Genomic DNA, 25,935 nt, shown 5'->3' with positions numbered 1-25,935 from the left:
GTGTTTGCGATTGACGAGTATATATATATGGGTTTGCAGAAACACATCCAGAAAGGTGAGAAAGTGAACGCTAACGACATTCACACTGCCAAGTATATAAAGAGAACAATTGACGGAGAGCATTCCTTATAAACTGATTGCCGCGAAGCGATTATAGGAACGATAGTAACCGTAGTTTCTGATACACTAATCGATAATATGTCATTTCAGTTACGGCAAAAGGTTAAACTTGCAGGAGCTGGGAGAGGAGAAGACGGATGACGGAAACTGCAGACCTCTTGTCAGCAGCCTACGGTGATCTGGAACGGACAGGGAGAACGCGTCGCGCCCAACAACTATGCACGCACGAGATCCAGTTACTTCTGTTCGTGATTGACGAGTAATTATATGGGCTTGCAGAAACACATCGAGAAAGGTGAGAAATTTAACGTTAACGACATTCACACTGCCGAATATATGAAGAGAACAATTGACGAGGAGCATTCCTTGTAAACTGAATGCAGCGATAAGATTAATAGGAACGATAATAAACGTAGTTTCTGCTGCCCTATTCGCTCATTAGTCATTTCAGTTACGGCAAAAGGTTAAACTTGCAGGAGCTGGGAGAGAAGAAAAGGATGACGGAAACCCCAGACCTCTTGTCAGCAGCCTACGGTGATCCCGAATTGAAAAAGAGGACGCGTCGCGCCCAACGACCATGCACGCACGAGATCCGTTTATTGTGTTCGCGATTGACGAGTAATCATATGGGCTTGCAGAAAAACATCGAGAAAGGTGACAAAGTGAACGTTAACGACATTCACACTTCCAAATATATGAAGAGAACAATTGACGGGGAGCATTCCTTATAAACTGAATGCAGCGATGCGATTAATAAGAACGATAATAACCGTAGTTTCTGCTGCCCTAATCGCTCATTAGTCATTTCAGTTACGGCAAAAGGTTTAACTTGCAGGAGCTGGGAGAGGAGAAGACGGATGACGGAAACTCCAGACGACTTGTCAGCAGCCTACGGTGATCCGGAATGGACAAGGAGGACGCGTCGCGTCCAACAACATGCACGCACGAGATCCGGTTACTTCTGTTCGCGATTGACGAGTAATTATATGGGCTTGCAGAAACAAATCGAGAAAGGCGAGATAATGAACGTTAACGACATTCACACTGCCAAAATTATGAAGAGAACTATTGACGGGGAGCATTCCTTATAAACTTAATGCAGCGATGCGAATAATAGAAACGATAATAACCGTAGTTTCTGCTACCCTAATCGATCATCAGTCATTTCAGTTAAGGCAAAAGGTTAAACTTTCAGAAGATGGGAGAGGAGAAAAGGATGACGGAAACCCCATACCTCTTGTCAGAAGCCTACGGTGATCCGGAATCGAAAAGGAGGACGCGTCGCGCCCAACAACATTGCTCGCACGAGATCCGTTTAATTGTGTTCGCGATTGACGAGTAATCATATGGGCTTGCAGAAAAACATCTAGAAAGGTGAGAAAGTGAACGTTAGCGACATTCACACTGCCGAATATATGAGGAGAACAATTAACGGGGAGCATTCCTGATAAACTGAATGCAGCGATGCGATTAATAGAAACGATGATTACTGTAGTTTCTGCTACCCTAATCGATCATCAGTCCTTTCAGTTACGGCAAAAGATTAAACTTGCAGGAGCTGGGAGAGGAGAGGACGGATGACGGAAACTCCAGACCTCTTGCCAGCAGCCTACGGTGATCCGGAATGGACAAGGAGGACGCGTCGCGCCCAACAACCATGCACGCACGAGATCCCGTTACTTGTGTTCGCGATGTACGAGTAATCATATGGGCTTGCAGAAACACATCGAGAAAGATTAGAAAGTGAACATTAACGACATTCACACTGCCGATTATATGAAGGGAAGAATTGACAAGGAGCATTCTTTATAAACTCAATGCAGCGAAGCGTATAATAGGAACGATAATAACCCCTAGCTTCTGCAACACTAATCGGTCATTAGTCATTTCAGTTACGGCAAAAGGCTAAACTTTCAGGAGCTGGGAGAGAAGAAGACGGATGACGGAAACTCCAGACCTCTTGTCAGCAGCCTACGGTGATCTGGAACGGACAAGGAGAACGCGTCGCACACAACAACCATGCACGCACGAGATCCAGTTACTACTTTTCGTGATTGACGAGTATTTGTATGGGCTTGCAGAAACACATCGAGAAAGGTGAGAAATTTAACGTTAACGACATTAACACTGCCGTATATATGAAGAGAACAATTGACGAGGAGCATTCCTTTTAAACTGAATGCAGCGATGCAATTAATAGGAACGCTAATAAACGTAGTTTCTGCTGCCCTAATCGCTCATTAGTCATTTCAGTTACGGCAAAAGGTTAAACTTGCAGGAGCTGGGAGAGGAGAAGACGGAGAACGGAAACTCCAGACCTCTTGTCAGCAGCCTACGGTGTTCCGGAATGGACAAGGAGGACGCGTCGCGCCCAACAACCATGCACGCACGAGATCCGGTTACTTGTGTTCGCGATTGACGAGTATGTATATGGGATTGCAGAAACAAATCGAGAAAGGTGAGAAAGTTAACGTTAACGACATTCACACTGCCGAACATATGAAGAGAACAATTGACGGGGAGCACTCCTTATAAACTGAATGCAGCGACGCGATTAATAGGAACGATAATACCAGTAGTTTCTGCTACCAAAATCGATCATTAGTCCTTTCAGTTACGGCAAAAGGTTAAACTTGCAGGAGCTGGGAGAAGAGAAGACGGAAGACAGAAACTCCAGACCTCTTCTCAGCAGCCTACGGTGATCCGCAATGGACAAGGAGGACGCGTCGCGCCCAACAACCATGCACGCACGAGATCCGGTTACTTTTGTTCGCGATTGACGAGTAAGTATATGGGCTTGCAGAAACAAATCGAGAAAGGTGAGAAAGTGAACGCCAACAACATTCACACTGCCAAGTATATAAAGAGAATAATTGACCGGGAGCATTCCTTATAAACTGAATGCAGCGATGCGATCAATAGGAACGAAAATACCCGTAGTTTCTGCTACATTAATCAATAATAAGTCATTTCAGTTACGGCAAAAGGTTAAACTTGCAGGAGCTGGGAGAGGAGAAGACGAATACGGAAACCCCAGATCTCTTGTCAGCAGCCTACGGTGATCCGGAATGGACAAGGAGGACGCGTCGCGCCAACAACAATGCACGCACGAGATCCGTTTGTGTTCGCGATTGACGAGTAATCATATGGGCTTGCAGAAAAACATCGAGAAAGGTGAGAAAGTGAACGTTAACGACATTCACACTGCCGAATATATGAGGAGAACAATTGGCGGGGAGCATTCCTGATAAACTGAATGCAGCGATGCGATTAATAGAAACGATAATTACTGTAGTTTCTGCTACACTAATCGATCATTAGTCATTTCAGTTACGGCAAAAGGTTAAAATTGCAGAAGCTAGGAGAGGAGAAAAGGATGATGGAAACACCAAACCGCTTGTCAGCAGCCTAGGGTGATCCGGAACGGACAAGGAGGATGCCTCGCGCCCAACAACCATGCACTCACGAGATCCGCTTAATTGTGTTCGCGATTGACGAGTAATTATGCGGGCTTGCAGAAACACATGGAGAACAGTGAGAAAGGGCACGTTAACGACATTCACAGTGCCAAATATATGAAGAGAACAGTTGTCGGGGAGCATTCCTTATAAACTGGAAGCAGCGATTCGATTATTAGGAACGATAATAAAGGTAGTTTCTGCTACCCTAATCGATCATCAGTCCTTTGAGTTACGGCAAAAGGTTAAACTTGCAGGAGCTGGGAGAGGAGAAGACGGATGACAGAAACTCCAGACCTCTTGCCAGCAGCCTACGGTGATCCGGAATGGACAAGGAGGACGAGTCGCGCCCAACAACCATGCACGCACGAGATCCGGTTACTTGTGTTCGCGATTGAGGAGTTTATATATGGGCTTGCAGAAACACATCGACAAAGGTTAGAAAGTGAACAATAACGACATTCACACTGCCGATTATATGAAGGGAAGAATTGACGGGGAGCATTCCTTATGAACTGAATGCAGCGATGCGCATAATAGGAACGATAATAACCGTAGTTTCTACTACCCTAATCGATCATCAGTCATTTCAGTGACGGCAAAAGGTTAAACTTGCAGGAACTGGGAGAGGAGAAGACGGAGAACGGAAACTCCAGACCTCTTGTCAGCAGCCTACGGTGTTCCGAAATGGACAAGGAGGACGCGTCGCGCCCAACAACCATGCACGCACGAGATCTGGTTACTTGTGTTCGCGATTGACAAGTATGTATATGGGATTGCAGAAACAAATCGAGAAAGGTGAGAAAGTCAATGCCAACGACATGCACACTGCCCAGTATATGAAGAGAACAATTTACGTGGAGCATTCCTTATAAGCCTAATGCAGCGATGTGATCATTAGGAACGATAATAACCTTAGTTTCTGCTACACTAATCGATCATTAGTCATTTCAGTTACGGCAAAAGGTTAAACTTGCAGGAGCTGGGAGAGGAGAAGGATGACGGAAACCCCAGACCTCTTGTCAGCAGCCTACGGTGATCCGGAATGGACAAGGAGGATGCGCCGTGCCCAACAACCATGCACGCACGAGATCCAGTTACTTCTGTTCGTGATTTACGAGTATTTATATGGGCTTGCAGAAACACATCGAGAAAGATGAGAAATTTGACGTTAACGACATTCACACTGCCGAATATATGAAGAGAACAATTGACGAGAAGCATTCCTTATCAATTGAATGCAGCGATGCGATTCATAGGAACGATAATAAACGTAGTTTCTGCTGCCCTAATCGCTCATTAGTCATTTCAGTTACGGCAAAAGGTTAAACATGCAGCAGCTGGGAGAGGAGAAGAAGGATTACGGAAACCCCAGACCTCTTGTCAGCAGCCTACGGTGATCCGGAATTGAAAAGGAGGACGCGTCGCGCCCAACAACCATGCACGCACGAGATCCGTTTTATTGTGTTCGCGATAGACGAGTAGTCATATGGGCTTGCAGAAAAACATCGAGAAAGGTGAGAAAGTGAACGCTAACGACATTCACACTGCCAAATATATGATGAGAACAATTGACGGGGAGCATTCCTTATAAACTGAATGCAGCGATGCGATTAATAGGAACGATAATAACCGTAGTTTCTGCTACCTAAATCGATCATTAGTCATTTCAGTTACGGCAAAAGGTTAAACTTGCAGGAGCTGGGAGAAGAGAAGACGGAAGACACAAACTCCAGACCTCTTCTCAGCAGACTACGGTGATCCGGAATGGACAAGGAGGACGCGTCGTGCCCAACAACCATGGATGCACGAGATCCGGTTACTTGTGTTCGCGATTGACGAGTATATATATATATGGATTTGCAGAAACACATCCAGAAAGGTGAGAAAGTGAACGCTAACGACATTCACACTGCCAAGTATATAAAGAGAACAGTTGACGGGGAGCATTCCTTATAAACTGAATGCAGCGATGCGATCAATAGGAACGATAATAACCGTAGTTTCTGCTGCCCTAATCGCTCATTAGTCATTTCAGTTACAGCAAAAGGTTAAACTTGCAGGAGCTGGGAGAGAAGAAGAAGGATGACGGAAACCCTAGACCTCTTGTCAGCAGCCTACGGTGATCCGGAATTGAAAAGGAGGACGCGTCGCGCCCAACAACAATGCACGCACGAGATCCGTTTAATTGTGCTCGCGATTGACGAGTAATCATATGGGCTTGCAGAAACACATCGAGAAAGGTGAGAAAGTGAACGTTAACGACATTCACACTGCCGAATATATGAGGAGAACAATTGGCGGGGAGCATTCCTGATAAACTGAATGCAGCGATGCGATTAATAGAAACGATACATACTGTAGTTTCTGCTACACTAATCGATCATTAGTCATTTCAGTTACGGCAAAAGGTTAAACTTGCAGAAGCTGGGAGAGGAGAAAAGGATCACGGAAACACCAGACCACTTGTCAGCAGCCTAGGGTGATCCGGAACGGACAAGGAGGACGCCTCGCGCCCAACAACCATGCACTCACGAGATTTGGTCAATTGTGTTCGCGATTGACGAGTAATTATGTGGGCTCAGAAACACATCGAGAAAGTGAGAAAGTGAACGCTAACGACATTCACACTGCCAAATATATGAAGGGAAGAATTGATGGGGAGCATTCTTTATAAACTGAATGCAGCGATTCGATTATTAGGAACGATAATAACGGTAGTTTCTGCTACCCTAATCGATCATCAGTCCTTTCAGTTACGGCAAAATGTTAAACTTGCAGGAGCTGGGAGAGGAGAAGACGGATGACGGAAACTCCAGACCTCTTACCAGCAGCCTACGGTGACTCGGAGTGGACAAGAAGGACGCGTCGCGCCCAACAACCATGCACGCACGAGATCCGGTTACTTGTGTTCGCGATTGACGAGTATATATATGGGCTTGCAGAAACACATCGGGAAAGGTGAGAATGTGAACGCTAAAGATATTCACACTGCCAAGTATATAAAGAGAACAATTGACAGGGAGCATTCCTTATAAACTGAATGCAGCGATGCGATTAATAGAAACAATAATAACCGTAGTTTCTACTACCCTAATCGATCATCAGTCATTTCAGTTAAGGCAAAAGGTGAAAATTGCAGGAGCTGGGAGAGGAGAAGACGGATGACGGAAACTTTAGACCTCTTGTCAGCGGCCTACGGTGATTCGGAATGGACAAGGAGGACGCGTCGCGCCCAACAACCATGCCCGCACGAGATCCGGTTACTTGTGTTCGCGATATACGAGTAATTATATGGGCTTACAGAAACACATCGAGAAAGGTTAGAAAGTGAACATTAATGACATTCACACTGCCGATTATATGAAGGGAAGAATTGACGGGGAGCATTCCTTATGAACTGAATGCAGCGATGCGTATAATAGGAACGATAATAACCGTAGTTTCTGCTGCCCTAATCGCTCATTAGTCATTCCAGTTACGGCAAAAGGTTAAACTTGCAGGAGCTGGGAGAGGAGAAGAAGGATGGCGGAAACAGCAGACCTCTTGTCAGCAGCCTACGGTGATTCGCAATGGACAAGGAGGACGCGTCGCGCCCAACAACCATGCACGCATGAGATCCGGTTACTTGTGTTCGTGATTGAGGAGTATATATATGGGCTTGCAGAAACACATCGACAAAGGTGAGAAAGTTAACGTTAACGACATTCACACTGCCGAACATATGAAGAGAACAATTGACGGAGAGCATTCCTTATAAACTGAATGCACCGATGCGAATAATAGGAACGATAATAACAGTAGTTTCTGCTTCCCTAATCGATCATTAGTCATTTCAGTTATGACAAAAGGTTAAACTTGCAGGAGCTGGGAGAGAAGAAGACGGATGACGGAAACTTTAGACCTCTTGTCAGTGGCCTACGGTGATTCGGAATGGACGAGGACGCGTCGCGCCCAACAACCATGCACGCACGAGATCCGGTTACTTGTGTTCGCGATTGAGGAGTATATATATGGGCTTGCAGAAACACATCGAGAAAGGTGAGAAAGTGATCGTTAACGACATTCACACTGCCGAATATATGAAGAGAACAATTGACGGGGAGCATTCCTTATAAACTGATTGCAGCGAATCGATTATTAGCAACGATAGTAACCGTAGTTTCTGCTTCCCTAATCGATCATTAGTCATTTCAGTTATGGCAAAAGGTTAAACTTGCAGGAGCTTGGAGAGGAGAAGACGGAGGACGGAAACTCCAGACCTCTTGTCAGCAGCCTACGGTGATCCGGAATGGACAAGGAGGACGCGTCGCTCGCGCCCAACAACCATGCACGCACGAGATCCGGTTAGTTGTGTTCGCGATTGACGAGTATGTATATGGGCTTGCAGAAACAAATTGAGAAAGGTGAGAAAGTCAATGCAAACGAAATTCACACTGCCCAGTATATGAAGAGAACAATTTACGGGGAGCATTCCTTATAAACTGAAGGCAGCGATGCGATCATTAGGAACGATAATAACCGTAGTTTCACTACCCTAATAGATCATCAGTCATTTCAGTTAAGGCAAAAGGTTGAAATTGCAGGAGCTGGGAGAAGAGAAGACGGAAGACAGAAACTCGAGACCTCTTCTCAGCAGCCTGCGGTGATCCGGAATGGACAAGGAGGACCCGTCGCGCCCAACAACCATGCACGCACGAGATCCGGTTACTTGTCTTCGCGATATACGAGTAATTATATGGGCTTACAGAAACACATCGAGAAAGGTTAGAAAGTGAACATTAATGACATTCACACTGCCGATTATATGAAGGGAAGAATTGACAGGGAGCATTCCTTATGAACTGAATGCAGCGATGCGTATAATAGGAACGATAATAACCGTAGTTTCTGCTGCCCTAATCGCTCATTAGTCATTCCAGTTACGGCAAAAGGTTAAACTTGCAGGAGCTGGGAGAGGAGAAGAAGGATGGCGGAAACAGCAGACCTCTTGTCAGCAGCCTACGGTGATTCGCAATGGACAAGGAGGACGCGTCGCGCCCAACAACCATGCACGCATGAGATCCGGTTACTTGTGTTCGTGATTGAGGAGTATATATATGGGCTTGCAGAAACACATCGAGAAAGGTGAGAAAGTTAACGTTAACGACATTCACACTGCCGAACATATGAAGAGAACAATTGACGGAGAGCATTCCTTATAAACTGAATGCACCGATGCGAATAATAGGAACGATAATAACAGTAGTTTCTGCTTCCCTAATCGATCATTAGTCATTTCAGTTATGACAAAAGGTTAAACTTGCAGGAGCTGGGAGAGAAGAAGACGTATGACGGAAACTTTAGACCTCTTGTCAGCGGCCTACGGTGATTCGGAATGGACGAGGACGCGTCGCGCCCAACAACCATGCACGCACGAGATCCGGTTACTTGTGTTCGCGATTGAGGAGTATATATATGGGCTTGCAGAAACACATCGAGAAAGGTGAGAAAGTGATCGTTAACGACATTCACACTGCCGAATATATGAAGAGAACAATTGACGGGGAGCATTCCTTATAAACTGATTGCAGCGAATCGATTATTAGCAACGATAGTAACCGTAGTTTCTGCTTCCCTAATCGATCATTAGTCATTTCAGTTATGGCAAAAGGTTAAACTTGCAGGAGCTTGGAGAGGAGAAGACGGAGGACGGAAACTCCAGACCTCTTGTCAGCAGCCTGCGGTGATCCGGAATGGACAAGGAGGACGCGTCGCACCCAACAACCATGCACGCACGAGATCCGGTTACTTGTGTTCGCGATATACGAGTAATTATATGGGCTTGCAGAAACACATCGAGAAAGGTTAGAAAGTGAACGTTAACGACATTCACACTGCCAAATATATGAAGAGAAAAATTGACGGGGAGCATTCCTTATAAATTGAATGCAGCGATTCGATTACTAGGAACGATAATAACGGTAGTTTCTGCTACCCTAATTGATCATCAGTCCTTTCAGTTACGGCAAAAGCCTAAACTTGCAGGAGCTGGGAGAGAAGAAGACGGATGACGGAAACTCCAGACCTCTTGCCAGCAGCCTACGGTGATCCGGAATGGACAAGGAGGAGGAGTCGCGCCCAACAACCATGCACGCATGAGATCCGGTTACTTGTGTTCGCGATTGAGGAGTTTATATATGGGCTTGCAGAAACACATCAAGAAAGATTAGAAAGTGAACGCTAACGACATTCACACTGCTAGGTATATAAAGAGAACAATTGACAGTGAGCATTCCTTATAAACTGAATGCAGCGATGCGATAATTAGGAACGATAATAACCGTAGTTTCTACTACCCTAATAGATCATCAGTCATTTCGGATAAGGCAAATGGTTGAAATTGCAGGAGCTGGGAGAGGAGAAAACGGATGACGGAAACTTTAGACCTCTTGTCAGCGGCCTACGGTGATTCGGAATGGACAAGGAGGACGCGTCGCGCCCAACAACCATGCACGCACGAGATCTGGTTACTTGTGTTCGCGATTGACGAGTATGTATATGGGATTGCAGAAACAAATCGAGAAAGGTGAGAAAGTCAATGCCAACGACATGCACACTGCCCAGTTTATGAAGAGAACAATTTACGTGGAGCATTCCTTATAAGCCTAATGCAGCGATGCGATCATTAGGAACGATAATAACCTTAGTTTCTGCTACACTAATCGATCATTAGTCATTTCAGTTACGGCAAAAGGTTAAACTTGCAGGAGCTGGGAGAGGAGAAGAAGGATGACGGAAACCCCAGACCTCTTGTCAGCAGCCTACGGTGATCCGGAATGGACAAGGAGGATGCGTCGTGCCCAACAACCATGCACGCACGAGATCCAGTTACTTCTCTTCGTGATTTACGAGTAATTATATGGGCTTGCAGAAACACATCGAGAAAGATGAGAAATTTGACGTTAACGACATTCACACTGCCGAATATATGAAGAGAACAATTGACGAGAAGCATTCCTTATCAATTGAATGCAGCGATGCGATTCATAGGAACGATAATAAACGTAGTTTCTGCTGCCCTAATCGCTCATTAGTCATTTCAGTTACGGCAAAAGGTTAAACTTGCAGGAGCTGGGAGAAGAGAAGACGGAAGACACAAACTCCAGACCTCTTCTCAGCAGACTACGTTGATCCGGAATGGACAAGGAGGACGCGTCGTGCCCAACAACCATGGACGCACGAGATCCGGTTACTTGTGTTCGCGATTGACAATTATATATATATATGGATTTGCAGAAACACATCGAGAAAGGTGAGAAAGTGAACGCTAACGACATTCACACTGCCAAGTATATAAAGAAAACAGTTGACGGGGAGCATTCCTTATAAACTGAATGCAGCGATGCGATCAATAGGAACGATAATAACCGTAGTTTCTGCTGCCCTAATCGCTCATTAGTCATTTCAGTTACAGCAAAAGGTTAAACTTGCAGGAGCTGGGAGAGAAGAAGAAGGATGACGGAAACCCCAGACCTCTTGTCAGCAGCCTACGGTGATCCGGAATTGAAAAAGAGGACGCGTCGCGCCCAACAACAATGCACGCACGAGATCCGTTTAATTGTGTTCGCGATTGACGAGTAATCATATGGGCTTGCAGAAACACATCGAGAAAGGTGAGAAAGTGAACGTTAACGACATTCACACTGCCGAATATATGAGGAGAACAATTGGCGGGGAGCATTCCTTATGAACTGAATGCAGCGATGCGATTAATAGAAACAATATTAACCGTAGTTTCTACTACCCTAATCGATAATCAGTCATTTCAGTTAAGGCAAAAGGTGAAAATTGCAGGAGCTGGGAGAGGAGAAGACGGATGACGGAAACTTTAGACCTCTTGTCAGCGGCCTACGGTGATTCGGAATGGACAAGGAGGACGCGTCGCGACCAACAACCATGCCCGCACGAGATCCGGTTACTTGTGTTCGCGATATACGAGTAATTATATGGGCTTACAGAAACACATCGAGAAAGGTTAGAAAGTGAACATTAACGACATTCACACTGCCGATTATATGAAGGGAAGAATTGACGGGGAGCATTCCTTATGAACTGAATGCAGCGATGCGTATAATAGGAACGATAATAACCGTAGTTTCTGCTGCCCTAATCGCTCATTAGTCATTCCAGTTACGGCAAAAAGTTAAACTTGCAGGAGGTGGGAGAGGAGAAGAAGGATGGCGGAAACAGCAGACCTCTTGTCAGCAGCCTACGGTGATTCGCAATGGACAAGGAGGACGCGTCGCGCCCAACAACCATGCACGCATGAGATCCGGTTACTTGTGTTCGTGATTGAGGAGTATATATATGGGCTTGCAGAAACACATCGAGAAAGGTGAGAAAGTTAACGTTAACGACATTCACACTGCCGAACATATGAAGAGAACAATTGACGGGGAGCATTCCTTATAAACTGAATGCACCGATGCGAATAATAGAAACGATAATAACAGTAGTTTCTGCTTCCCTAATCGATCATTAGTCATTTCAGTTATGACAAAAGGTTAAACTTGCAGGAGCTGGGAGAGAAGAAGACGGATGACGGAAATAGCAGACCTCTTGTCAGCAGCTTACGGTGATCCGCAATGGACAAGGAGGACGCGTCGCGCCCAACAACCATGCACGCACGAGATCAGGTTACTTGTGTTCGCGATTGACGAGTAATTATGTGGGCTTGCAGAAACACATCGAGAAAGGTGAGAAAGTGAACGTTAACGACATTCACACTGCCAAATATATGAAGAGAACAATTGATGGGGAGCATTCTTTATAAACTGGATGCAGCGATTCGATTATTAGGAACGATAATAACGGTAGTTTCTGCTACCCTAATCGATCATCAGTCCTTTCAGTTACGGCAAAAGGTTAAACTTGCAGGAGCTGGGAGAGGAGAAGACGGATGACGGAAGCTCCAGACCTCTTGACAGCAGCCTACGGTGATCCGGAATGGACAAGAAGGACGCGTCACGCCAAACAACCGTGCACGCACGAGATCCGGTTACTTGTGTTCGCGATTGAGGAGTTTATATATGGGCTTGCAGAAACACATCGAGAAAGGTGAGAAAGTAAACGCTAACGACATTCACACTGCCAAATATATAAAGAGAACAATTGACAGGGAGCGTTCCTTATAAACTGAATGCAGCAATGCGATTAATAGGAACGATAATAACCGTAGTTTCTACTACCCTAATCGATCATCAGTCATTTCAGTTATGGCAAAAGGTTAAACTTGCAGGAGCTGGGAGAGGAGAAGGATGACGGAAACAGCAGACCTCTTGTCAGCAGCCTACCGTGATTCGCAATGGACAAGGAGGACGCGTCGCGCCCAACAACCATGCACGCACGAGATCCGGTTACTTGTGTTCGTGATTGAGGAGTATATATATGGGCTTGCAGAAACACATCAAGAAAGGTGAGAAAGTTAACGTTAACGACATTCACACTGCCGAATATATGAAGAGAACAATTGACGGGGAGCATTCCTTATAAACTGATTGCAGCGATGCGAATAATAGGAACGATAATAACAGTATTTTCTGCTTCCCTAATCGATCATTAGTCATTTCAGTTATGGCAAAAGGTTAAACTTGCAGGAGCTGGGAGAGGAGAAGACGGAGGACGGAAACTCCAGACCTCTTGTGAGCAGCTTATGGTGATCCGCAATGGACAAGGAGGACGCGTCGCGCCCAACAACCATGCACGCACGAGATCCGGTTACTTGTGTTCGCGATTTACGAGTAATTAGATGGGCTTGCAGAAACACATCGAGAAAGGTTAGAAAGTGAACGTTAACGACATTCACACTGCCAAATATATGAAGAGAACAATTGACGGGGAGCATTCCTTATAAACTGAATGCAGCGATTCGATTATTAGGAACGATAATAACGGTAGTTTCTGCTACCCTAATCGATCATCAGTCCTTTCAGTTGCGGCAAAAGCTTAAACTTGCAGAAGCTGGGAGAGAAGAAGACGGATGACGGAAACTCCAGACCTCTTGCCAGCAGCCTACGGTGATCCGGAATGGACAAGGAGGACGCGTCGCGCCCAACAACCATGCACGCACAAGATCCGGTTACTTGTGTTCGCGATTGAGGAGTTTATATATGGGCTTGCAGAAACACATTGAGAAAGGTGAGAAAGTGAACCCTAATGACATTCACACTGCCAAGTATATAAAGAGAACAATTGACAGGGAGCATTCTTTAAAAACTGAATGCAGCGATGCGATTATGTGGAACGATAATAACCGTAGTTTCTACTACCCTAATAGATCATCAGTCATTTCAGATAAGGCAAAAGGTTGAAATTGCAGGAGCTGGGAGAGGAGAAGAGGATGACGGAAACCCCATACCTCTTGTCAGAAGCCTACGGTCATCCAGAATGGACAAGGAGGACGCGTCGCGCCCAACAATCATACACGCACGAGATCCGGTTACTTGTGTTCGGGATTGACGAGTATGTATATGGGCTTGCAGTAACAAATCGAGAAAGGTGAGAAAGTCAATGCCAACGAAATTCACACTGCCCAGTATATTAAGAGAACAATTTACGGGGAGCATTCCTTATAAACTGAATGCAGCGATGCGATCATTAGGAACGATAATAACCGTAGCTTCTGCTACACTAATCGATCATTAGTGATTTCAGTTACGGCAAAAGGTTAAACTTGCAGGAGCTGGAGAGAAGAAGATGGATGACGGAAACTGCAGACTTCTTGTGAGCAGCTTATGGTGATCCGCAATGGACAAGGAGGACGCGTCGCGCCCAACAACCATGAGCACGAGATACGGTTACATGTGTTCACGATTGACGAGTATATAAATGGGCTTGCAGAAACACATCGAGAAGGGTGAGAAAGTGAACGCTAACGACATTCACACTGCCAAGTACATAAAGAGAACAATTGACGGTGAGCATTCCTTATAAACTGAATGCAGCGATGCGATCAATAGGAACGATAATAACCGTAGTTTCTGCTACATTAATCGACAATAAGGCATCTCAGATACGGCAAAAGGTTAAACTTGCAGGAGCTTGGAGAGGAGAAGACGGATGACAGAAACTGCTGACCTTTTGTCAGCAGCCAACAATGATCTGGAATGGACAAGGAGAACGCGTCGCGCCCAACATCCATGCACTCAAGAGATCCGGTTACTTCTGTTCGTGATTGACGAATAATTATATGGGCTTGCAGTAACACATCGATAAAGGTGAGAAAATTAACGTTAACGACTTTCACACTGCCGAATATATGAAGAGAACAATTGACGAGGACCATTCCTTATAAGCTGAATGCAGCGATGCGATCATTAGGAACGATAATAACTGTAGTTTCTGCTACACTAATCATTCATTAGTCATTTCAGTTACGGCAAAACGTTAAACTTGCAGGAGCTGGGAGAGAAGACGAATGACGGAAACTCCAGACCTCTTGTCAGCAGCCTACGGTGATCCGGAATGGACAAGGAGGACGCGTCACGCCCAACAACCATGCACACACGAGATCCGGTTACTTGTGTTCGCGATTGACGAGTATATATATGGGCTTGCAGAAACACATCGAGAAAGGTTAAAAAGTTAACGTTAACGACATTCAGACTGCCGAATATATGAAGAGAACAATTGACGGGGAGCATTCCTTATAAACTGATTGCAGCGATGCGATTAATAGAAACGATAATTACTGTAGTTTCTGCTACACTAATCGATCATTAGTCATTTCAGTTACGGCAAAAGGTTAAACTTGCAGAAGCTGGGAGAGGAGAAAAGGATGATGGAAACACCAAACCGCTTGTCAGCAGCCTAGGGTGATCCGGAACGGACAAGGAGGATGCCTCGCGCCCAACAACCATGCACTCACGAGATCCGGTTAATTGTGTTCGCGATTGACGAGTAATTATGCGGGCTTGCAGAAACACATGGAGAACAGTGAGAAAGGGAACGTTAACGACATTCACAGTGCCAAATAAATGAAGAGAACAGTTGTCGGGGAGCATTCCTTATAAACTCGAAGCTGTGATTCGATTATTAGGAACGATAATAAAGGTAGTTTCTGCTACCCTAATCGATCATCAGTCCTTTGAGTTACGGCAAAAGGTTAAACTTGCAGGAGCTGGGAGAGGAGAAGACGGATGACGGAAACTCCAGACCTCTTGCCAGCAGCCTACGGTGATCCGGAATGGACAAGGAGGAGGAGTCGCGCCCAACAACCATGCACGCACGAGATCCGGTTACTTGTGTTCGCGATTGAGGAGTTTATATATGGGCTTGCAGAAACACATCAAGAAAGATTAGAAAGTGAACGCTAACGACATTCACACTGCTAGGTATATAAAGAGAACAATTGACAGTGAGCATTCCTTATAAACTGAATGCAGCGATGCGATAATTAGGAACGATAATAACCGTAGTTTCTACTACCCTAATCGATCATCAGTCATTTCAGTTAAGGCAAAAGGTTAAAATTGCAGGAGCTGGGAGAGGAGAAGACGGATGACGGAAACTTTAGACCTCTTGTCAGCGGCCTACGGTGATTCGGAATGGACAAGGAGGACGCGTCGCGCCCAACAACCATGCACGCACGAGATCCGGTTACTTGTGTTCGCGATATACGAGTATGTATATGGGCTTGCAGAAACACATCGAGAAAGGTTAGAAAGTGAACAATAACGACATTCACACTGCCGATTATATGAAGGGAAGAATTGACGGGGAGCATTCCTTATGAACTGAATGCAGCGATGCGTATAATAGGAACGATAATAACCGTAGTTTCTACTACCCTAATCGATCATCAGTCATTTCAGTGACGGCAAAAGGTTAAACTTGCAGGAACTGGGAGAGGAGAAGACGGAGAACGGAAACCCCAGACCTCTTGTCAGCAGCCTACGGTGATCCGGAATGGACAAGGAGGATGCGTCGTGCCCAACTACCATGCACGCACGAGATCCAGTTACTTCTGTTCGTGATTTACGAGTAATTATATGGGCTTGCAGAAACACATCGAGAAAGATGAGAAAGTGAACGTTAACGACATTCACAATGCCGAATATATGAAGAGAACAATTGACGGGGAGCATTCCTTATAAACTGAATGCAGCGATTCGATTATTAGGAACGATAATAACGGTAGTTTCTGCTACCCTAATCGATCATCAGTCCTTTCAGTTACGGCAAAAGCTTAAACTTGCAGGAGCTGGGAGAGGAGAAGAAGGATGACGGAAACCCCAGACCTCTTGTCAGCAGCCTACGGTGATCCGGAATGGACAAGGAGGACGCGTCGCGCCCAACAACCATGCACGCACAAGATCCGGTTACTTGTGTTCGCGATTGAGGAGTTTATATATGGGCTTGCAGAAACACATTGAGAAAGGTGAGAAAGTGAACCCTAATGACATTCACACTGCCAAGTATATAAAGAGAACAATTGACAGCGAGCATTCTTTAAAAACTGAATGCAGCGATGCGATTATGTGGAACGATAATAACCGTAGTTTCTACTACCCTAATAGATCATCAGTCATTTCAGATAAGGCAAAAGGTTGAAATTGCAGGAGCTGGGAGAGGAGAAGACGGATGACGGAAACTTTAGACCTCTTGTCAGCGGCCTACGGTGATTCGGAATGGACAAGGAGGACGCGTCGCGCCCAACAACCATGCACGCACGAGATCCGGTTACTTCTTTTCGTGATTGACGAGTAATTATATGGGCTTGCAGAAACACATCGAGAAAGGTGAGAAAGTGAACGCCAACGACATTCACAGTGCCAAGTATATGAAGAGAACAATTGACGAGAAGCATTCCTTATACACTGAATGCAGCGATGCGATTAATAGGAACGATAATAACCGTAGTTTCTGCTACCATAATCGACCACTAGTCATTTCAGTTAAGCCAAAAGGTTAAACCTGCAGAACCTGGGAGAGGAGAAGAGGATGACGGAAACCCCATACCTCTTGTCAGAAGCCTACGGTCATCCAGAATGGACAAGGAGGACGCGTCGCGCCCAACAACCATACACGCACGAGATCCGGTTACTTGTGTTCGCGATTGACGAGTATGTATATGGGCTTGCAGAAACAAATCGAGAAAGGTGAGAAAGTCAATGCCAACGAAATTCACACTGCCCAGTATATTAAGAGAACAATTTACGGGGAGCATTCCTTATAAACTGAATGCAGCGATGCGATCATTAGGAACGATAATAACCGTAGCTTCTGCTACACTAATCGATCATTAGTCATTTCAGTTACGGCAAAAGGTTAAACTTGCAGGAGCTGGAGAGAAGAAGATGGATGACGGAAACTGCAGACTACTTGTGAGCAGCTTATGGTGATCCGCAATGGACAAGGAGGACGCGTCGCGCCCAACAACCATGAGCACGAGATACGGTTACATGTGTTCGCGATTGACGAGTATATAAATGGGCTTGCAGAAACACATCGAGAAGGGTGAGAAAGTGAACGCTAACGACATTCACACTGCCAAGTACATAAAGAGAACAATTGACGGTGAGCATTCCTTATAAACTGAATGCAGCGATGCGATCAATAGGAACGATAATAACCGTAGTTTCTGCTACATTAATCGACAATAAGGCATCTCAGTTACGGCAAAAGGTTAAACTTCCAGGAGCTTGGAGAGGAGAAGACGGATGACAGAAACTGCAGACCTTTTGTCAGCAGCCAACAATGATCTGGAATGGACAAGGAGAACGCGTCGCGCCCAACATCCATGCACTCAAGAGATCCGGTTACTTCTGTTCGTGATTGACGAGTAATTATATGGGCTTGCAGTAACACATCGAGAAAGGTGAGAAAGTTAACGTTAACGACTTTCACACTGCCGAATATATGAAGAGAACAATTGACGAGGACCATTCCTTATAAACTGAATGCAGCGATGCGATCATTAGGAACGATAATAACTGTAGTTTCTGCTACACTAATCATTCATTAGTCATTTCAGTTACGGCAAAACTTTAAACTTGCAGGAGCTGGGAGAGAAGACGAATGACGGAAACTCCAGACCTCTTGTCAGCAGCCTACGGTAATCCGGAATGGACAAGGAGGACGCGTCACGCCCAACAACCATGCACACACGAGATCCGGTTACTTGTGTTCGCGATTGACGAGTATATATATGGGCTTGCAGAAACACATCGAGAAAGGTTAAAAAGTTAACGTTAACGACATTCAGGCTGCCGAATATATGAAGAGAACAATTGTCGGGGAGCATTCCTTATAAACTGATTGCAGCGATGCGATTAATAGAAACGATAATTACTGTAGCTTCTGCTACACTAATCGATCATTAGTCATTTCAGTTACGGCAAAAGGTTAAACTTGCAGAAGCTGGGAGAGGAGAAAAGGATGATGGAAACACCAAACCGCTTGTCAGCAGCCTAGGGTGATCCGGAACGGACAAGGAGGATGCCTCGCGCCCAACAACCATGCACTCACGAGATCCGGTTAATTGTGTTCGCGATTGACGAGTAATTATGTGGGCTTGCAGAAACACATGGAGAACAGTGAGAAAGGGAACGTTAACGACATTAACAGTGCCAAATAAATGAAGAGAACAGTTGTCGGGGAGCATTCCTTATAAACTGGAAGCAGTGATTCGATTATTAGGAACGATAATAAAGGTAGTTTCTGCTACCCTAATCGATCATCAGTCCTTTGAGTTACGGCAAAAGGTTAAACTTGCAGGAGCTGGGAGAGGAGAAGACGGATGACGGAAACTCCAGACCTCTTGCCAGCAGCCTACGGTGATCCGGAATGGACAAGGAGGAGAAGTCGCGCCCGACAACCATGCACGCACGAGATCCGGTTACTTGTGTTCGCGATTGAGGAGTTTATATATGGGCTTGCAGAAACACATCAAGAAAGATTAGAAAGTGAACGCTAACGACATTCACACTGCTAAGTATATAAAGAGAACAATTGACAGTGACCATTCCTTATAAACTGAATGCAGCGATGCGATAATTAGGAACGATAATAACCGTAGTTTCTACTACCCTAATCGATCATCAGTCATTTCAGTTAAGGCAAAAGGTTAAAATTGCAGGAGCTGGGAAAGGAGAAGACGGATGACGGAAACTTTAGACCTTTTGTCAGCGGCCTACGGTGATTCGGAATGGACAAGGAGGACGCGTCGCGCCCAACAACCATGCACGCACGAGATCCGGTTACTTGTGTTCGCGATATACGAGTATGTATATGGGCTTGCAGAAACACATCGAGAAAGGTTAGAAAGTGAACCATAACGACATTCACACTGCCGATTATATGAAGGGAAGAATTGACGGGGAGCATTCCTTATGAACTGAATGCAGCGATGCGTATAATAGGAACGATAATAACCGTAGTTTCTACTACCCTAATCGATCATCAGTCATTTCAGTGACGGCAAAAGGTTAAACTTGCAGGAACTGGGAGAGGAGAAGACGGAGAACGGAAACCCCAGACCTCTTGTCAGCAGCCTACGGTGATCCGGAATGGACAAGGAGGATGCGTCGTGCCCAACAACCATGCACGCACGAGATCCAGTTACTTCTGTTCGTGATTTACGAGTAATTATATGGGCTTGCAGAAACACATCGAGAAAGATGAGAAATTTGACGTTAACGACATTCACACTGCCGAACATATGAAGAGAACAATTGACGAGAAGCATTCCTTATCAATTGAATGCAGCGATGCGATTCATAGGAACGATAATAAACGTAGTTTCTGCTGCCCTAATCGCTCATTAGTCATTTCAGTTACGGCAAAAGGTTAAACATGCAGCAGCTGGGAGAGGAGAAGAAGGATGACGGAAACCCCAGACCTCTTGTCAGCAGCCTACGGTGATCCGGAATTGAAAAGGAGGACGCGTCGCGCCCAACAACCATGCACGCACGAGATCCGTTTTATTGTGTTCGCGATAGACGAGTAATCATATGGGCTTGCAGAAAAACATCGAGAAAGGTGAGAAAGTGAACGCTAACGACATTCACACTGCCAAATATATGATGAGAACAATTGACGGAAGCATTCCTTATAAACTGAATGCAGCGATGCGATTAATAGGAACGATAATAACCGTAGTTTCTGCTACGGAAATCGATCATTAGTCATTTCAGTTACGGCAAAAGGTTAAACTTGCAGGAGCTGGGAGAAGAGAAGACGGAAGACACAAGCTCCAGACCTCTTCTCAGCAGACTACGGTGATCCGGAATGGACAAGGAGGACGCGTCGTGCCCAACAACCATGGACGCACGAGATCCGGTTACTTGTGTTCGCGATGGACGAGTATATATATATATGAATTTGCAGAAACACATCCAGAAAGGTGAGAAAGTGAACGTTAACGACATTCACACTGCCGAATATATGAGGAGAACAATTGGCGGGGAGCATTCCTGATAAACTGAATGCAGCGATGCGATTAATAGAAACGATACATACTGTAGTTTCTGCTACACTAATCGATCATTAGTCATTTCAGTTACGGCAAAAGGTTAAACTTGCAGAAGCTGGGAGAGGAGAAAAGGATCACGGAAACACCAGACCACTTGTCAGCAGCCTAGGGTTATCCGGAACGGACAAGGAGGACGCCTCGCGCCCAACAACACTGCACTCACGAGATTTGGTCAATTGTGTTCGCGATTGACGAGTAATTATGTGGGCTTGCAGAAACACATCGAGAAAGTGAGAAAGTGAACGCTAACGACATTCACACTGCCAAATATATGAAGGGAAGAATTGATGGGCAGCATTCTTTATAAACTAAATGCAGTGATTCGATTATTAGGAACAATAATAACGGTAGTTTCTGCTACCCTAATCGATCATCAGTCCTTTCAGTTACGGCAAAATGTTAAACTTGCAGGAGCTGGGAGAGGAGAAGACAGATGACGGAAACTCCAGACCTCTTACCAGCAGCCTACGGTGACTCGGAATGGACAAGAAGGACGCGTCGCGCCCAACAACCATGCACGCACGAGATCCGGTTACTTGTGTTCGCGATTGACGAGTATATATATGGGCTTGCAGAAACACATCGAGAAAGGTGAGAATGTGAACGCTAACGACATTCACACTGCCAAGTATATAAAGAGAACAATTGATAGGGAGCATTCCTTATAAACTGAATGCAGCGATGCGATTAATAGAAACAAAAATAACCGTAGTTTCTACTACCCTAATCGATCATCAGTCATTTCAGTTAAGGCAAAAGGTGAAAATTGCAGGAGCTGGGAGAGGAGAAGACGGATGACGGAAACTTTAGACCTCTTGTCAGCGGCCTACGGTGATTCGGAATGGACAAGGAGGACGCGTCGCGCCCAACAACCATGCCCGCACGAGATCCGGTTACTTGTGTTCGCGATATACGAGTAATTATATGGGCTTACAGAAACACATCGAGAAAGGTTAGAAAGTGAACATTAACGACATTCACACTGCCGATTATATGAAGGGAAGAATTGACGGGGAGCATTCCTTATGAACTGAATGCAGCGATGCGTATAATAGGAACGATAATAACCGTAGTTTCTGCTGCCCTAATCGCTCATTAGTCATTCCAGCTACGGCAAATGGTTAAACTTGCAGGAGCTGGGAGAGGAGAAGAAGAATGGCGGAAACAGCAGACCTCTTGTCAGCAGCCTACGGTGATTCGCAATGGACAAGGAGGACGCGTCGCGCCCAACAACCATGCACGCATGAGATCCGGTTACTTGTGTTCGTGATTGAGGAGTATATATATGGGCTTGCAGAAACACATCGAGAAAGGTGAGAAAGTTAACGTTAACGACATTCACACTGCCGAACATATGAAGAGAACAATTGACGGAGAGCATTCCTTATAAACTGAATGCACCGATGCGAATAATAGGAACGATAATAACAGTAGTTTCTGCTTCCCTAATCGATCATTAGTCATTTCAGTTATGACAAAAGGTTAAACTTGCAGGAGCTGGGAGAGAAGAAGACGGATGACGGAAACAGCAGACCTCTTGTCAGCAGCTTACGGTGATCCGCAATGGACAAGGAGGACGCGTCGCGCCCAACAACCATGCACGCACGAGATCAGGTTACTTGTGTTCGTGATTGAGGAGTATATATATGGGCTTGCAGAAACACATCGAGAAAGGTGAGAAAGTGATCGTTAACGACATTCACACGGCCGAATATATGAAGAGAACAATTGACGGGGAGCATTCTTTATAAACTGATTGCACCGAAGCGATTATTAGGAACGATAGTAACCGTAGTTTCTGCTTCCCTAATCGATCTATAATCATTTCAGTTACGGCAAAAGGTTAAACTTGCAGGAGCTGGGAGAGAAGAAGACGGATGACGGAAATTCCAGACCTCTTGCCAGCAGCCTACGGTGATCCGGAATGGACACGGAGGACGCGTCGCGCCCAACAACCATGCACGCACGAGATCCGGTTACTTGTGTTCGCGATTGAGGAGTTTATATATGGGCTTGCAGAAACACATTGAGAAAGGTGAGAAAGTGAACGCTAATGACATTCACACTACCAAGCATATAAAGAGAACAATTGACAGGGAGCATTCCTTATAAACTAAATGCAGCGATGCGATTAGTAGGAACGATAATAACCGTAGTTTCTACTACCCTAATAGATCATCAGTCATTTCAGTTACGGCAAAAGGTTAAACTTGCAGGAGCTGGAGAGAAGAAGATGGATGACGGAAACTGCAGACTACTTGTGAGCAGCTTATGGTGATCCGCAATGGACAAGGAGGACGCGTCGCGCCCAACAACCATGAGCACGAGATACGGTTACATGTGTTCGCGATTGACGAGTATATAAATGGGCTTGCAGAAACACATCGAGAAGGGTGAGAAAATGAACGCTAACGACATTCACACTGCCAAGTACATAAAAAGAACAATTGACGGTGAGCATTCCTTATAAACTGAATGCAGCGATGCGATCAATAGGAACGATAATAACCGTAGTTTCTGCTACATTAATCGACAATAAGGCATCTCAGTTACGGCAAAAGGTTAAACTTGCAGGAGCTTGGAGAGGAGAAGACGGATGACAGAAACTGCAGACCTTTTGTCAGCAGCCAACAATGATCTGGAATGGAAAAGGAGAACGCGTCGCGCCCAACATCCATGCACTCAAGAGATCCGGTTACTTCTGTTCGTGATTGACGAGTAATTATATGGGCTTGCAGTAACACATCGAGAAAGGTGAGAAAGTTAACGTTAACGACTTTCACACTGCCGAATATATGAAGAGAACAATTGACGAAGACCATTCCTTATAAACTGAATGCAGCGATGCGATCATTAGGAACGAATAATAACTGTAGTTTCTGCTACACTAATCATTCATTAGTCATTTCAGTTACGGCAAAACGTTAAACTTGCAGGAGCTGGGAGAGAAGACGAATGACGGAAACTCCAGACCTCTTGTCAGCAGCCTACGGTGATCCGGAATGGACAAGGAGGACGCGTCACGCCCAACAACCATGCACACACGAGATCCGGTTACTTGTGTTCGCGATTGACGAGTATATATATGGGCTTGCAGAAACACATCGAGAAAGGTTAAAAAGTTAACGTTAACGACATTCAGGCTGCCGAATATATGAAGAGAACAATTGACGGGGAGCATTCCTTATAAACTGATTGCAGCGATGCGATTAATAGAAACGATAATTACTGTAGTTTCTGCTACACTAATCGATCATTAGTCATTTCAGTTACGGCAAAAGGTTAAACTTGCAGAAGCTGGGAGAGGAGAAAAGGATGATGGAAACACCAAACCGCTTGTCAGCAGCCTAGGGTGATCCGGAACGGACAAGGAGGATGCCTCGCGCCCAACAACCATGCACTCACGAGATCCGGTTAATTGTGTTCGCGATTGACGAGTAATTATGTGGGCTTGCAGAAACACATGGAGAACAGTGAGAAAGGGAACGTTAACGACATTAACAGTGCCAAATAAATGAAGAGAACAGTTGTCGGGGAGCATTCCTTATAAACTGGAAGCAGTGATTCGATTATTAGGAACGATAATAAAGGTAGTTTCTGCTACCCTAATCGATCATCAGTCCTTTGAGTTACGGCAAAAGGTTAAACTTGCAGGAGCTGGGAGAGGAGAAGACGGATGACGGAAACTCCAGACCTCTTGCCAGCAGCCTACGGTGATCCGTAATGGACAAGGAGGAGGAGTCGCGCCCAACAACCATGCACGCACGAGATCCGGTTACTTGTGTTCGCGATTGAGGAGTTTATATATGGGCTTGCAGAAACACATCAAGAAAGATTAGAAAGTGAACGCTAACGACATTCACACTGCTAAGTATATAAAGAGAACAATTGACAGTGAGCATTCCTTATAAACTGAATGCAGCGATGCGATAATTAGGAACGATAATAACCGTAGTTTCTACTACCCTAATCGATCATCAGTCATTTCAGTTAAGGCAAAAGGTTAAAATTGCAGGAGCTGGGAGAGGAGAAGACGGATGACGGAAACTTTAGACCTCTTGTCAGCGGCCTACGGTGATTCGGAATGGACAAGGAGGACGCGTCGCGCCCAACAACCATGCACGCACGAGATCCGGTTACTTGTGTTCGCGATATACGAGTATGTATATGGGCTTGCAGAAACACATCGAGAAAGGTTAGAAAGTGAACGCTAACGACATTCACACTGCCGATTATATGAAGGGAAGAATTGACGGGGAGCATTCCTTATGAACTGAATGCAGCGATGCGTATAATAGGAACGATAATAACCGTAGTTTCTACTACCCTAATCGATCATCAGTCATTTCAGTGACGGCAAAAGGTTAAACTTGCAGGAACTGGGAGAGGAGAAGACGGAGAACGGAAACTCCAGACCTCTTGTCAGCAGCCTACGGTGTTCCGAAATGGACAAGGAGGACGCGTCGCGCCCAACAACCATGCACGCACGAGATCTGGTTACTTGTGTTGGCGATTGACGAGTATGTATATGGGATTGCAGAAACAAATCGAGAAAGGTGAGAAAGTCAATGCCAACGACATGCACACTGCCCAGTATATGAAGAGAACAATCTACGTAGAGCATTCCTTATAAGCCTAATGCAGCGATGCGATCATTAGGAACGATAATAACCTTAGTTTCTGCTACACTAATCGATCATTAGTCATTTCAGTTACGGCAAAAGGTTAAACTTGCAGGAGCTGGGAGAGGAGAAGAAGGATGACGGAAAACCCAGACCTCTTGTCAGCAGCCTACGGTGATCCGGAATTGAAAAGGAGGACGCGTCGCGCCCAACAACCATG

General features: G+C 45.3%; 1 protein-coding gene across 1 annotated transcript in view; it reads right to left on the bottom strand.

Moving 5' to 3' along the window:
• Lim3 (Lim3 homeobox protein) overlaps positions 1 to 25,935 on the bottom strand; it is a 303,916-nt gene that overhangs the window by 155,284 nt on the left and 122,697 nt on the right. The window lies entirely within an intron of this gene.

The sequence above is a fragment of the Rhipicephalus microplus genome, chromosome X, assembly GCF_043290135.1.
Source record: "Rhipicephalus microplus isolate Deutch F79 chromosome X, USDA_Rmic, whole genome shotgun sequence".
In the NCBI taxonomy this organism is placed as follows: domain Eukaryota; kingdom Metazoa; phylum Arthropoda; class Arachnida; order Ixodida; family Ixodidae; genus Rhipicephalus; species Rhipicephalus microplus.
This window is presented reverse-complemented; position numbering and strand designations above follow the sequence as displayed.